At 39.6% G+C, this 15,407-nt stretch overlaps 1 protein-coding gene across 1 annotated transcript in view; it reads left to right on the forward strand.

Annotated features, from left to right (window-relative positions):
• The first annotated feature begins 1,073 nt into the window (after positions 1-1,073).
• LOC128659173 (nuclear apoptosis-inducing factor 1) overlaps positions 1,074-15,407 on the forward strand; it is a 25,166-nt gene continuing 10,832 nt past the window's right edge. The window contains exon 1 of the mRNA XM_053712859.1: positions 1,074-1,201. The gene's annotated coding sequence lies outside the window, so the exon portion shown is untranslated. The remainder of the gene's footprint in view (positions 1,202-15,407) is intronic.

The following is a 15,407-nucleotide window of genomic DNA, read 5'->3' on the forward strand; positions in this document are numbered from 1 at the left end:
ACAACAAATTATATATATATATAAACAAACATGGGATGCTGAATGGGTTGAACAACAAATTATATATATATATAAACAAACATGGGATGCTGAATGGGTTATATATATATATAAACAAACATGGGATGCTGAATGGGTTATATATATATATATAAACAAACATGGGATGCTGAATGGGTTGAACAACAAATTATATATATATATAAACAAACATGGGATGCTGAATGGGTTGAACAACAAATTATATATATATATATAAACAAACATGGGATGCTGAATGGGTTGAACAACAAATTATATATATATATATAAACAAACATGGGATGCTGAATGGGTTATATATATATATATAAACAAACATGGGATGCTGAATGGGTTGAACAACAAATTATATATATATATAAACAAACATGGGATGCTGAATGGGTTGAACAACAAATTATATATATATATAAACAAACATGGGATGCTGAATGGGTTAATGTAATTGCAGGGGTCTGTTGAGAACCGCTGTGAGTGTGACCTGATATCTGAATCAGTGTACTGTTATCTAAATGATTCATTGGAGTTACAGTACACTGAGTCGTTTGCAAACAGTTCACTTCTTTTGAATCAGTGAACTCTTAACAGACTGATTCATTGCAGACGAGTTAGCTAACAGTGCACTGATTCAACAACACTGGTAATATGATCCTAGAGTGAGATTCTGCTGTGCGATTCATTAAAGGAGGAGTTAGCAGACCTCACTCTAGGATCGTATTACCAGTGCTGCTGCAGACTCAGGAACTGTTTGCAAACGAATCAGTTCAGTCTGGTGAACTGATTCATACAGCTCAGTGAAAAGAACCAGTTCAAATGAACGATTCGTTCATGAACTGCACATCACTACTGTCTAGAGTCAGTGGAGGTCACATGTTTCCTGTCTAGAGTCAGTGGAGGTCACATGTTTCCTGTCTAGAGTCAGTGGAGGTCACATGTTTCCTGTCTAGAGTCAGTGGAGGTCACATGTTTCCTGTCTAGAGTCAGTGGAGGTCACATGTTTCCTGTCTAGAGTCAGCGGAGGTCACATGTTTCCTGTTTAGAGTGGAGCTCCAGTCTGCAGCTAGACTCTTCTCACTGTGTATGGGCAGCATGGCCGAGGGGGTCATTTAAACCTTCACTCGGGGGAGTCTGAGACGATCAGTGCGTGTGAGGGACAGGGGTGAGTACAGTACAGGGGTAAGTGCAGTATACAGTGGTAAGTACAGGTACAGGGGTAAGTGAAGGTACAGGGGTAAGAGCAGTATACAGGGGTAAGTGCAGGTACAGAGGTAAGAGCAGGTATGGGGTAAGTGCAGTATACAGGGGTAAGTGCAGTATACAGGGGTAAGTGCAGTATACAGGCGTAAGTGCAGTATACAGGGGTAAGTGCAGGTACAGAGGTAAGTGCAGTATACAGGGGTAAGTGCAGTATACAGGGGTAAGTGCAGTATACAGGGGTAAGTGCAGTATACAGGGGTAAATACAGGTACAGGGGTAAGAGCAGGTACGGGGTAAGTGCAGTATACAGGGGTAAGTGCAGTATGAAGGGGTAAGTGCAGGTACAGGGGTAAGAGCAGGTACGGGGTAAGTGCAGTACACAGGGATGAGTGCAGTATACAGGGGTGAGTGCAGTATACAGGGGTAAGTGCAGTATACAGGGGTAAGTGCAGTATACAGGGGTAAGTGCAGGTACAGGGGTAAGAGCAGGTATGGGGTAAGTGCAGTTTACAGGGGTAAGTGCAGTACACAGGGGTAAGTGCAGTACACAGGGGTAAGTGCAGGTACAGGGGTAAGTGCAGGTACAGGGGTAAGTGCAGGTACAGGGGTAATTGCAGGTACAGGGGTAATTGCAGGTACAGGGGTAAGAGCAGGTACAGGGGTAAGAGCAGGTATGGGGTAAGTGCAGTACACAGGGGTAAGTGCAGTACACAGGGGTAAGTGCAGGTACAGGGGTAAGTGCAGTATACAGGGGTAAGTGCAGTATACAGGGGTAAGTACAGGTACAGGGGTAAGAGCAGGTACGGGGTAAGTGCAGTATACAGGGGTAAGTGTACGGGGTAAGTGCAGTACACAGGGGTAAGTACAGTATACAGGGGTAAGTACAGTACACAGGGGTGAGTGTAGTACACAGGGGTAAGTGCAGTATACAGGGGTAAGTGCAGTATACAGGGGTAAGTGCAGGTACAGGGGTAAGAGCAGGTATGGGGTAAGTGCAGTATACAGGGGTAAGTACAGGTACAGGGCTAAGTGCAGTATACAGGGGTAAGTGCAGTATACAGGGGTAAGTGCAGGTATACAGGGGTAAGTGCAGGTACAGGGGTAAGAGCAGGTATGGGATAAGTGCAGTATACAGGGGTAAGTGCAGTACACAGGGGTAAGTGCAGTACACAGGGGTAAGTGCAGTACACAGGGGTAAGAGCAGGTACGGGGTAAGTGCAGTATACAGGGGTAAGTGCAGTATACAGGGGTAAGTACAGGTACAGGGGTAAGAGCAGGTACGGGGTAAGTGCAGTATACTGGGGTAAGTGTACGGGGTAAGTGCAGTACACAGGGGTAAGTGCAGTACACAGGGGTAAGTGCAGTATACAGGGGTAAGTGCAGTATACAGGGGTAAGTGCAGTATACAGGGGTAAGTACAGGTACAGGGGTAAGAGCAGGTACGGGTAAGTGCAGTATACAGGGGTGAGTACAGTATACAGGGGTGAGTACAGTATACAGGGGTGAGTACAGTATACAGGGGTAAGTGCAGTATACAGGGGTAAGAGCAGGTACAGGGTAAGTGCAGTACACAGGGGTAAGTGCAGTACACAGGGTAAGTACAGGTACAGGGGTAAGAGCAGGTACGGGGTAAGAGCAGGTACGGGGTGAGTGCAGTACACAGGGGTAAGTGTACAGGGTAAGTGCAGTATACAGGGGTAAGTACAGTACATTAATAAATACAGTATACAGGGGTAAGTACAGTACACTAATAAGTACAGTATACAGGGGTAAGTACAGTACACTAATAAGTACCGTATACAGAGGTAAGTACAGTATACTAATAAGTACAGTATACAGGGGTAAGTACAGTACACTAATAAGTACAGTATACAGGGGTAAGTACAGTACACTAATAAGTACAGTATACATAGGGTAAGTACAGTACACTAATAAGTACAGTATACAGGGTAAGTACAGTACACTAATAAGTACAGTATACAGGGGTTAAGTACAGTACACTAATAAGTACAGTATACAGAGGGTAAATACAGTACACTAATAAGTACAGTATACAGAGGGTAAGTACAGTACACTAATAAGTACAGTATACAGGGGTTAAGTACAGTACACTAATAAGTACAGTATACAGGAGTTAAGTACAGTACACTAATAAGTACAGTATACAGGGTAAGTACAGTACACTAATAAGTACAGTATACAGGGGTAAGTACAGTACACTAAGTACAGTATACAGAGGGTAAGTAGAGTACACTAATAAGTACAGTACACTAATAAGTACAGTACACAGGGGTAAGTACAGTACACTAATAAGTACAGTACACTAATAAGTACAGTATACAGGGGTAAGTACGGTACACTAATAAGTACAGTATACATAGGGTAAGTACAGTACACTAAGTACAGTATACAGGGTAAGTACAGTACACTAATAAGTACAGTATACAGGGGTTAGTACAGTACACTAATAAGTACAGTATACAGGGTAAGCACAGTACACGAAGTACAGTATACAGGGTAAGTACAGTACACTAATAAGTACAGTATACAGGGGTAAGTACAGTACACTAATAAGTACAGTACACTAATAAGTACAGTATACAGGGGTAAGTACAGTACACAGGGGTAAGTACAGTACACAGGGGTAAGTACAGTACACTAATAAGTACAGTATACAGGGGTAAGTACAGTACACTAATAAGTACAGTATACAGGGTAAGTACAATACAATAATAAGTACAGTATACAGGGTAAGTACAGTACACTAATAAGTACAGTATACAGGGGTAAGTACAGTATACAGGGGTAAGTACAGTACACTAAAAAGTACAGTATACAGGGTAAGTATAGTACACTAATAAGTACAGTATACAGGGGTAAGTACAGTACACTAATAAGTACAGTATACAGGGTAAGTACAGTATACAGGGGTAAGTACAGTACACTAATAAGTACAGTATACAGGGTAAGTACAGTACACTAATAAGCACAGTATACAGGGTAAGTACAGTACACTAATAAGTACAGTATACAGAGGGTAAGTACAGTACACTAATAAGTACAGTATACAGGGGTAAGTACAGTACACTAATAAGTACAGTATACAGAGGGTAAGTACAGTACACTAATAAGTACAGTATACAGAGGGTAAGTACAGTACACTAATAAGTACAGTATACAGGGGTAAGTACAGTACACTAATAAGTACAGTATACAGGGGTAAGTACAGTACACTAATAAGTACAGTATACAGGGTAAGTACAGTGTACTAATAAGTACAGTATACAGAGGGTAAGTACAGTACACTAATAAGTACAGTATACAGAGGGTAAGTACAGTACACTAATAAGTACAGTATACAGGGTAAGTACAGTACACTAATAAGTACAGTATACAGGGGTAAGTACAGTACACTAATAAGTACAGTATACAGGGGTAAGTACAGTACACTAATAAGTACAGTATACAGAGGGTAAGTACAGTACACTAATAAGTACAGTATACAGAGGGTAAGTACAGTACACTAATAAGTACAGTATACAGGGGTAAGTACAGTACACTATTAAGTACAGTATACAGGGGTAAGTATAGTACACTAATAAGTACAGCATACAGGGTAAGTACAGTACACTAATAAGTACAGTATACAGGGTAAGTACAGTACACTAATAAGTACAGTATACAGAGGGTAAGTACAGTACACTAATAAGAGCAGTATACAGGGTAAGTACAGTACACTAATAAGTACAGTATACAGGGTAAGTACAGTACACTAATAAGTACAGTATACAGAGGGTAAGTACAGTACACTAATAAGTACAGTATACAGAGGGTAAGTACAGTACACTAATAAGTACAGTATACAGGGGTTAGTACAGTACACTAATAAGTACAGTATACAGTGTAAGCACAGTACACTAATAAGTACAGTATACAGGGGTAAGTACAGTACACTAATAAGTACAGTATACAGGGTAAGTACAGTATACAGGGGTAAGTACAGTACACTAATAAGTACAGTATACAGGGGTAAGTACAGTACACTAATAAGTACAGTATACAGGGTAAGTACAGTACACTAATAAGTACAGTATAGAGGGTAAGTACAGTACACTAATAAGTACAGTATAGCGGGTAAGTACAGTATACAGGGTAAGTACAGTACACTAATAAGAACCCTATACAGGGGTAAGTACAGTACACTAATAAGTACAGTATACAGGGTAAGTACAGTACACTAATAAGTACAGTATACAGGGTAAGTACAGTACACTAATAAGTACAATATACAGGGTAAGTACAGTACACTAATAAGTACAGTACACAGAGGGTAAGTACAGTACATTAATAAGTACAGTATACAGGGTAAGTACAGTACACTAATAAATACAGTATACAGGGTAAGTACAGTACATTAATAAGTACAGTATACAGGGTAAGTACAGTACATTAATAAGTACAGTATACAGGGTAAGTACAGTACACTAATAAGTACAGTATACAGGGTAAGTACAGTACAGTATACAGAGGGTAAGTACAGTACACTAATAAGTACAGTATACAGAGGGTAAGTACAGTACACTTATAAGTACAGTATACAGGGTAAGTACAGTACACTAATAAGTACAGTATACAGGGGTAAGTACAGTACACTAATAAGTACAGTATACAGGGGTAAGTACAGTACACTAATAAGTACAGTATAAGGGGTAAGTACAGTACACTAAGTACAGTACACTAATAAGTACAGTATACAGGGGTAAGTACAGTACACTAATAAGTACAGTATACAGGGGTAAGTACAGTACACTAATAAGTACAGTATACAGGGGTAAGTACAGTACACTAATAAGTACAGTATACAGGGGTAAGTACAGTACTCTAATAAGTACAGTATACAGGGGTAAGTACAGTTCACTAATAAGTACAGTACACAGAGGGTAAGTACAGTACATTAATAAGTACAGTATACAGGGTAAGTACAGTACACTAATAAATACAGTATACAGGGTAAGTACAGTACATTAATAAGTACAGTATACAGGGTAAGTACAGTACACTAATAAGTACAGTATACAGGGAAAGTACAGTACACTAATAAGTACAGTATACAGGGTAAGTACAGTACACTAATAAGTACAGTATACAGGGGTAAGTACAGTACACTAATAAGTACAATATACAGGGTAAGTACAGTACACTAATAAGTACAGTATACAGGGGTAAGTACAGTACACTAATAAGTACAGTATACAGGGGTAAGTACAGTACACTAAGTACAGTATACAGAGGGTAAGTACAGTACACTAATAAGTACAGTATACACAGGGTAAGTACAGTACACTAATAAGTACAGTATAAAGGGTAATTACAGTACACTAATAAGTACAATACACTAATAAGTACAGTATACAGGGGTAAGTACAGTACACTAATAAGTACAGTATACAGGGGTAAGTACAGTACACTAATAAGTACAGTATACAGGGTAAGTACAGTACACTAATAAGTACAGTATACAGGGGTAAGTACAGTACACTAATAAGTACAGTATACAGGGGTAAGTACAGTACACTAATAAGTACAGTATACAGGGTAAGTACAGTACATTAATAAGTACACTATACAGGGTAAGTACAGTACACTAATAAGTACACTATACAGGGGTAAGTACAGTACACTAATAAGTACAGTATACAGGGGTAAGTACAGTACACTAATAAGTACAATATACAGGGTAAGTACAGTACACTAATAAGTACAGTATACAGGGGTAAGTACAGTACACTAATAAGTACAGTATACAGGGGTAAGTACAGTACACTAAGTACAGTATACAGAGGGTAAGTACAGTACACTAATAAGTACAGTATACACAGGGTAAGTACAGTACACTAATAAGTACAGTATAAAGGGTAATTACAGTACACTAATAAGTACAATACACTAATAAGTACAGTATACAGGGGTAAGTACAGTACACTAATAAGTACAGTATACAGGGGTAAGTACAGTACACTAATAAGTACAGTATACAGGGTAAGTACAGTACACTAATAAGTACAGTATACAGGGGTAAGTACAGTACACTAATAAGTACAGTATACAGGGGTAAGTACAGTACACTAATAAGTACAGTATACAGGGTAAGTACAGTACATTAATAAGTACACTATACAGGGTACGTACAGTACACTAATAAGTACACTATACAGGGGTAAGTACAGTACACTAATAAGTACAGTATACAGGGTAAGTACAGTACATTAATAAGTACAGTATACAGGGTAAGTACAGTACACTAATAAGTACACTATACAGGGGTAAGTACAGTACACTAATAAGTACAGTATACAGGGTAAGTACAGTACACTAATAAGTACAGTATACAGGGTAAGTACAGTACACTAATAAGTACAATATACAGGGTAAGTACAGTACACTAATAAGTACAGTATACAGGGGTAAGTACAGTACACTAATAAGTACAGTACACAGAGGGTAAGTATAGTACATTAATAAGTACAGTATACAGGGTAAGTACAGTACACTAATAAATACAGTATACAGGGTAAGTACAGTACATTAATAAGTACAGTATACAGGGTAAGTACAGTAAATTAATAAGTACAGTATACAGGGTAAGTACAGTACACTAATAAGTACAGTATACAGGGTAAGTACAGTACAGTATACAGAGGGTAAGTACAGTACACTAATAAGTACAGTATACAGAGGGTAAGTACAGTACACTTATAAGTACAGTATACAGGGTAAGTACAGTACACTAATAAGTACAGTATACAGGGGTAAGTACAGTACACTAATAAGTACAGTATACAGGGGTAAGTACAGTACACTAATAAGTACAGTATACAGGGGTAATTACAGTACACTAAGTACAGTACACTAATAAGTACAGTATACAGGGGTAAGTACAGTACACTAATAAGTACAGTATACAGGGGTAAGTACAGTACACTAATAAGTACAGTATACAGGGGTAAGTACAGTACACTAATAAGTACAGTATACAGAGGGTAAGTACAGTACACTAATAAGTACAGTATACAGTGTAAGTACAATACAATAATAAGTACAGTATACAGGGTAAGTACAGTACACTAATAAGTACAGTATACAGGGTAAGTACAATACACTAATAAGTACAGTATACAGGGGTAAGTACAGTACACTAATAAGTACAGTATACAGGGGTAAGTACAGTACTCTAATAAGTACAGTATACAGGGGTAAGTACAGTACACTAATAAGTACAGTACACAGAGGGTAAGTACAGTACATTAATAAGTACAGTATACAGGGTAAGTACAGTACACTAATAAATACAGTATACAGGGTAAGTACAGTACACTAATAAGTACAATATACAGGGTAAGTACAGTACACTAATAAGTACAGTATACAGGGGTAAGTACAGTACACTAATAAGTACAGTACACTAATAAGTACAGTATACAGGGGTAAGTACAGTACACTAAGTACAGTATACAGAGGGTAAGTACAGTACACTAATAAGTACAGTATACACAGGGTAAGTACAGTACACTAATAAGTACAGTATAAAGGGTAATTACAGTACACTAATAAGTACAATACACTAATAAGTACAGTATACAGGGGTAAATACAGTACACTAATAAGTACAGTATACAGGGGTAAGTACAGTACACTAATAAGTACAGTATACAGGGGTAAGTACAGTATACAGGGGTAAGTACAGTACACTAATAAGTACAGTATACAGGGGTAAGTACAGTACACTAATAAGTACAGTATACAGAGGGTAAGTACAGTACACTAATAAGTACAGTATAAAGAGGGTAAGTACAGTACACTAATAAGTACAGTATACAGGGATAAGTACAGTACACTATTAAGTACAGTATACAGGGGTAAGTACAGTACACTAATAAGTACAGTATACAGGGGTAAGTACAGTACACTAATAAGTACAGTATACAGGGTAAGTACAGTACACTAATAAGTACAGTATACAGGGGTAAGTACAGTACACTAATAAGTACAGTATACAGGGGTAAGTACAGTACACTAATAAGTACAGTATACAGAGGGTAAGTACAGTACACTAATAAGTACAGTATACAGGGTAATTACAGTACACTAATAAGTACAATACACTAATAAGTACAGTATACAGGGGTAAGTACAGTACACTAATAAGTACAATACACTAATAAGTACAGTATACAGGGGTAAGTACAGTACACTAATAAGTACAGTATACAGGGGTAAGTACAGTACACTAATAAGTACAGTATACAGAGGGTAAGTACAGTACACTAATAAGTACAGTATACAGAGGGTAAGTACAGTACACTAATAAGTACAGTATACAGGGATAAGTACAGTACACTATTAAGTACAGTATACAGGGGTAAGTACAGTACACTAATAAGTACAGTATACAGGGTAAGTACAGTACACTAATAAGTACAGTATACAGGGGTAAGTACAGTACACTAATAAGTACAGTATACAGGGTAAGTACAGTACACTAATAAGTACAGTATACAGGGGTAAGTACAGTACACTAATAAGTACAGTACACAGGGGTAAGTACAGTACACTAATAAGTACAGTATACACACACACATATACTGTACATACATAACACTCTCACATATACACACACACACACACATATACTGTGCATACATAACACTCTCACACACACACATATATATACTGTACATACATAACACTCTCACACACACACATATATACTGTACATACATAACACTCTCACACACACACACATATATATACTGTACATACATAACACTCTCACACACACACACATATATACTGTACATACATAACACTCTCACACACACACACATATATATACTGTACATACATAACACTCTCACACACACACACACACACACACACATATATATACTGTACATACATAACACTCTCTCACACACACATATATATACTGTACATACATACATAACACTCTCACAAACACACAGATATGTACTGTACATACATAACACTCTCACATATACACACACACACATATACTGTGCATACATAACACTCTCACACACACACACATATATATACTGTACATACATAACACACACACACACATATATACTGTACATAAATAACACTCTCACATATACACACACACACACATATATACTGTGCATACATAACACTCTCACACACACACATATATATACTGTACATACATAACACTCTCACACACACATACATATATACTGTACATACATAACACTCACACACATACATACTGTACATACATAACACTCTCACACACACACACATATATACTGTACATACATAACACTCTCACACACACACACATATATACTGTACATACATAACACTCTCACACACACACATTTATACTGTACATACTCTCACATACGCATATATACTGTACATACATAACTCTCACACACACATACATACACACACATACATATATACTGTACATACATAACACTCTCACATACACACACACACACACATATATATATACTGTACATACATAACGCTCACACACACACACACTGTACATACATAACACTCACACACACACATGTATACTGTACATACATAACACTCTCACATATACACACACACACACATATATACTGTACATACATAACACTCTCTCACACATACACACATACATATATACTGTACATACATAACACTCTCACACACACACATACACACACACACATATATACTGTACATACATATCACTCTCACACACACACACACACACACACACACATATATACTGTACATACATAACACTCTCTCTCACACACACACACACACACATATATATACTGTACATACATAACACTCACACACATACATACTGTACATACATAACACTCTCTCACACACACACATATATACTGTACATACATAACACTCTCACATACACACACACACATATATATACTGTACATACATAACACTCTCACATACATACACACATATATATACTGTACATACATAACACTCTCACATACATACACACATATATATACTGTACATACATAACACTCTCACATACTCACACACACACACACATATATATACTGTACATACATAACACTCTCTCACACACACACACACACACACACACATATATATACTGTACATACATAACACTCTCACATACATACACACATATATATACTGTACATACATAACACTCTCACATACTCACACACACACACACATATATATACTGTACATACATAACACTCTCTCACACACACACACACACATACATATATACTGTACATACATAACACTCTCTCACACACACACACATATATACTGTACATACATAACACTCTCACATACGCATATATACTGTACATACATAACACTCTCTCACACACACACACATATATACTGTACATGCATAACACTCTCACACACACACGCATACATACTGTACATACATAACACTCTCACACGCATACATACTGTACATACATAACACTCTCACATACACACACACACACACTGTACATACATAACACTCTCACACACACACACACATACATACTGTACATACATAACACTCTCACATACACACACACACACACACACACATATATACTGTACATACATAACACTCTCACACACACACATATATATATATATATATATATATATATATATATATATATATACTGTACATACATAACACTCTCACATACACACACATATATACTGTACATACATAACACTCTCACACACACACACACATATATACTGTACATACATAACACTCTCACACACACACATATATATATATATATACTGTACATACATAACACTCTCACATACACACACATATATACTGTACATACATAACACTCTCACACACACACATATATATATATATATATATATATACTGTACATACATAACACTCTCACATACACACACATATATACTGTACATACATAACACTCTCACACACACACATATATATATATACTGTACATACATAACACTCTCACATACACACACATATATACTGTACATACATAACACTCTCACACACACACACATATATATATATACTGTACATACATAACACTCTCACATACACACACACACACACATATATACTGTACATACATAACACTCACACACATACATACTGTACATACATAACACACACACATAAATATATACTGTACATACATAACACTCACACATACACACATACACATATATACTGTACATACATAACACTCTCACACACACACATATATACTGTACATACATAACACTCTCACACACACACACGCATATATACTGTACATACATAACACTCTCACACACGCATATATACTGTACATACATAACACTCTCACACACACACACATATATATACTGTACATACATAACACTCTCACACACACACATATATACTGTACATACATAACACTCTCACATACACACACATATATACTGTACATACATAACACTCTCACATACTCACACACACACACACATATATATACTGTACATACATAACACTCTCACACACACACACATACATACTGTACATACATAACACTCTCACACACACACACGCATATATACTGTACATACATAACACTCTCACACACACACACATACATACTGTATGTTACGGTTGCCTCCAGGCTGGCTGGAAGTTGGACCGTAGAAAAGGATGCTCCTAGCGCTCACCAACGGATCATCAGCACCGTAGACACTATAACTACTGCGTAGCCACCATACGTAATGCAGACTCTACGAACCACCGCTGCTGGGCTGGTATCTCGCCGTCTGCTCTGCGCCCTGGACCTACGACCAGGCTCCAGTAGGTGAACCTCTTCCTTCTTTAGAGCGAAGCAGGATCAGGAACAAGAGCTCTTACAGGAGCTCAGTAGCTAAGGGAGTATGTAGAGCATAGCAATCCCTGTAGTGATTACAGCTGCCCCTACAAACATGAGTCAAAGCTGCAAGTTAGAGGGTCAGAATAGGTCTGATGTGCTGGAACACACAGCCTGGTTTTTATTGAGGTTACATGCAAAAAAAGGACACTCTCAGGGGGAGACATAAAATCCCCCAATCACACATTTGATACATTACTTCAGCAGATAACATTACACACAATAAAACAATGCAGTCCACCTTATCACTAGCAGTCTGATTAGACAATGGGAATGTTTTATCACTAAACTTAATTAGAGCTGATCCCAGCAAACTTGTATTTAGCGCTACGGAATTTGGCGGCGCTATACAAATAAATGATAATAATATTTAGAATTGAACAAAATTAACTCTTAATGGCACACAATGAAAACCAATGCCTTTGCAATAGTGCTTCCCCTTTGTGGAACACTCTGCCTGTGTGGCACTTGGTTCAGCAAGCCCTATCCACTGAACCAAGTGGGAGAAAGCCAGGGACAAGTCATTTCACAGGTCTGGGGACATAGTCTTAAAGGGGCATTGTTCACCAAAGTCACAATATGTCCCCAGACGGTTCTTAAAGGGCCATACACACCCAATAAAAGTTAATATGTTCTCTGGGGCACAATCTTCCAGGGGCCATAGTCATGAGGAAGGAGGCTGGCAAATAGGCTTCTCCAAAATCCAGGGAAGCAGGGCAATTTTCCATTTAAAGGGCCAGTTACAAATAGCAGTTTGTAACATATCTCCCCTTTTGGAGGGAGACTAACCAGGCACCTGACCTTCTGTCGGTCAGTGCCTAAGTTAGTCTCGCAACCCACCCACAAATAAACATTAGCAGCAAAGTAGCCCCCCACAATAAGTAGTACTGGCCTGTAGGTTCCAGGTTGTAGGATGAAAGTGTAGCATCCTCTGCCTTCCTGGCGCAGCTGGGCAAATAGCTGATGGTACTTGGGGGGCAGAGGCCAGCGGCACTCTGCCCTGGTGCCAGCGCTTCTGCTGGGGTGAGGGGTTTGCAGGCCAGTCCTGTAACAAGGGGGTCTGTAGGGCAGAGGCCAGCAGCGCTCTGTCCTGATGCCAGCTCTTCTGCTGGGGGAATTGGGGCATAGTCCTGCCCGGTGGCAAATGGAACGTGGGGGTCAGTGGGGGTTAACATCTCCACTGTTAACCCTGGGCCCAAGTTAGGAGTTAGCTGGGGAGGGGGAGATTGGCTTACCTCCTCCTCCTGATACTCCGGTGGCCGTTGGGAAGGGAGGTCGATGCTCTCCGCTCCCTGTGGAACATGCTGCGGCTGGGGAGAGAGACCGGTTGTCTCCTCTCCCTGGAAGGCACACTCCGGCTAGGGAGGGAGGTCGATGCTCTCCCCTCCCTGTAGCTGGGTCTGTCGCTGGGGATCTGGGCCGCCTGCCCAGCATCCCTGTAGGGCCGGTAGAGAGACTGCGGTCCCATCTCCACTTGCCTGCTGGGGGTCCTCCCAGGACCAGTCTATGAGGCCTGCTGCCTCTGGTATCTCTGGTTGGGGAAGGAGACTGGTTGTCTCTTCCCTCTGCACGGTATACTGCCACTGGGGAGGGAGGTCGCTGCTCTCCTCTCCCTGTAACTCCGGCTGCCGCTGGGGAGGGAGGTTGTTGCTCTCCGCTCCCTGTAACTCACTTTCTCGCTGGAGACCAGGTGTCCATACCCTCAAACTCCACAGTTGGCGCTCAAAGGCTCGTGCCGCTTTGTTCTCCTTATCCAATTCCCGGATGATGCGACTGACTACCTCCTGCGCAGGGTCTGGACCCTCATAGCGACGGATCCGGTTGAGGTGCTCTTCACAGGGTTCTGACCAGTATCTTGTCAGCTCCATGCTGCTGTATGTAGGGACGCTGCGCAGTGGCTAGCGTTGCCCTCAATAACTCTCCTACGATACCAGTGCTGTTGGGGTGCTGCTCCTTGCGCTAGGACGCTATCCCACCGCTGCCGCCAAATGTTACGGTTGCCTCCAGGCTGGCTGGAAGTTGGACCGTAGAAAAGGATGCTCCTAGCGCTCCCCAAAGGATCAGCAGCACCGTAGACACTATAACTACTACAGTATAACACCATACGTAATGCAGACTCTACGAACCACCGCTGCTGGGCTGGTATCTCGCCGTCTGCTCTGCGCCCTGGACCTACAACCAGGC

The sequence above is a fragment of the Bombina bombina genome, chromosome 5 (genome assembly GCF_027579735.1).
Source record: "Bombina bombina isolate aBomBom1 chromosome 5, aBomBom1.pri, whole genome shotgun sequence".
NCBI lineage: Eukaryota > Metazoa > Chordata > Amphibia > Anura > Bombinatoridae > Bombina > Bombina bombina.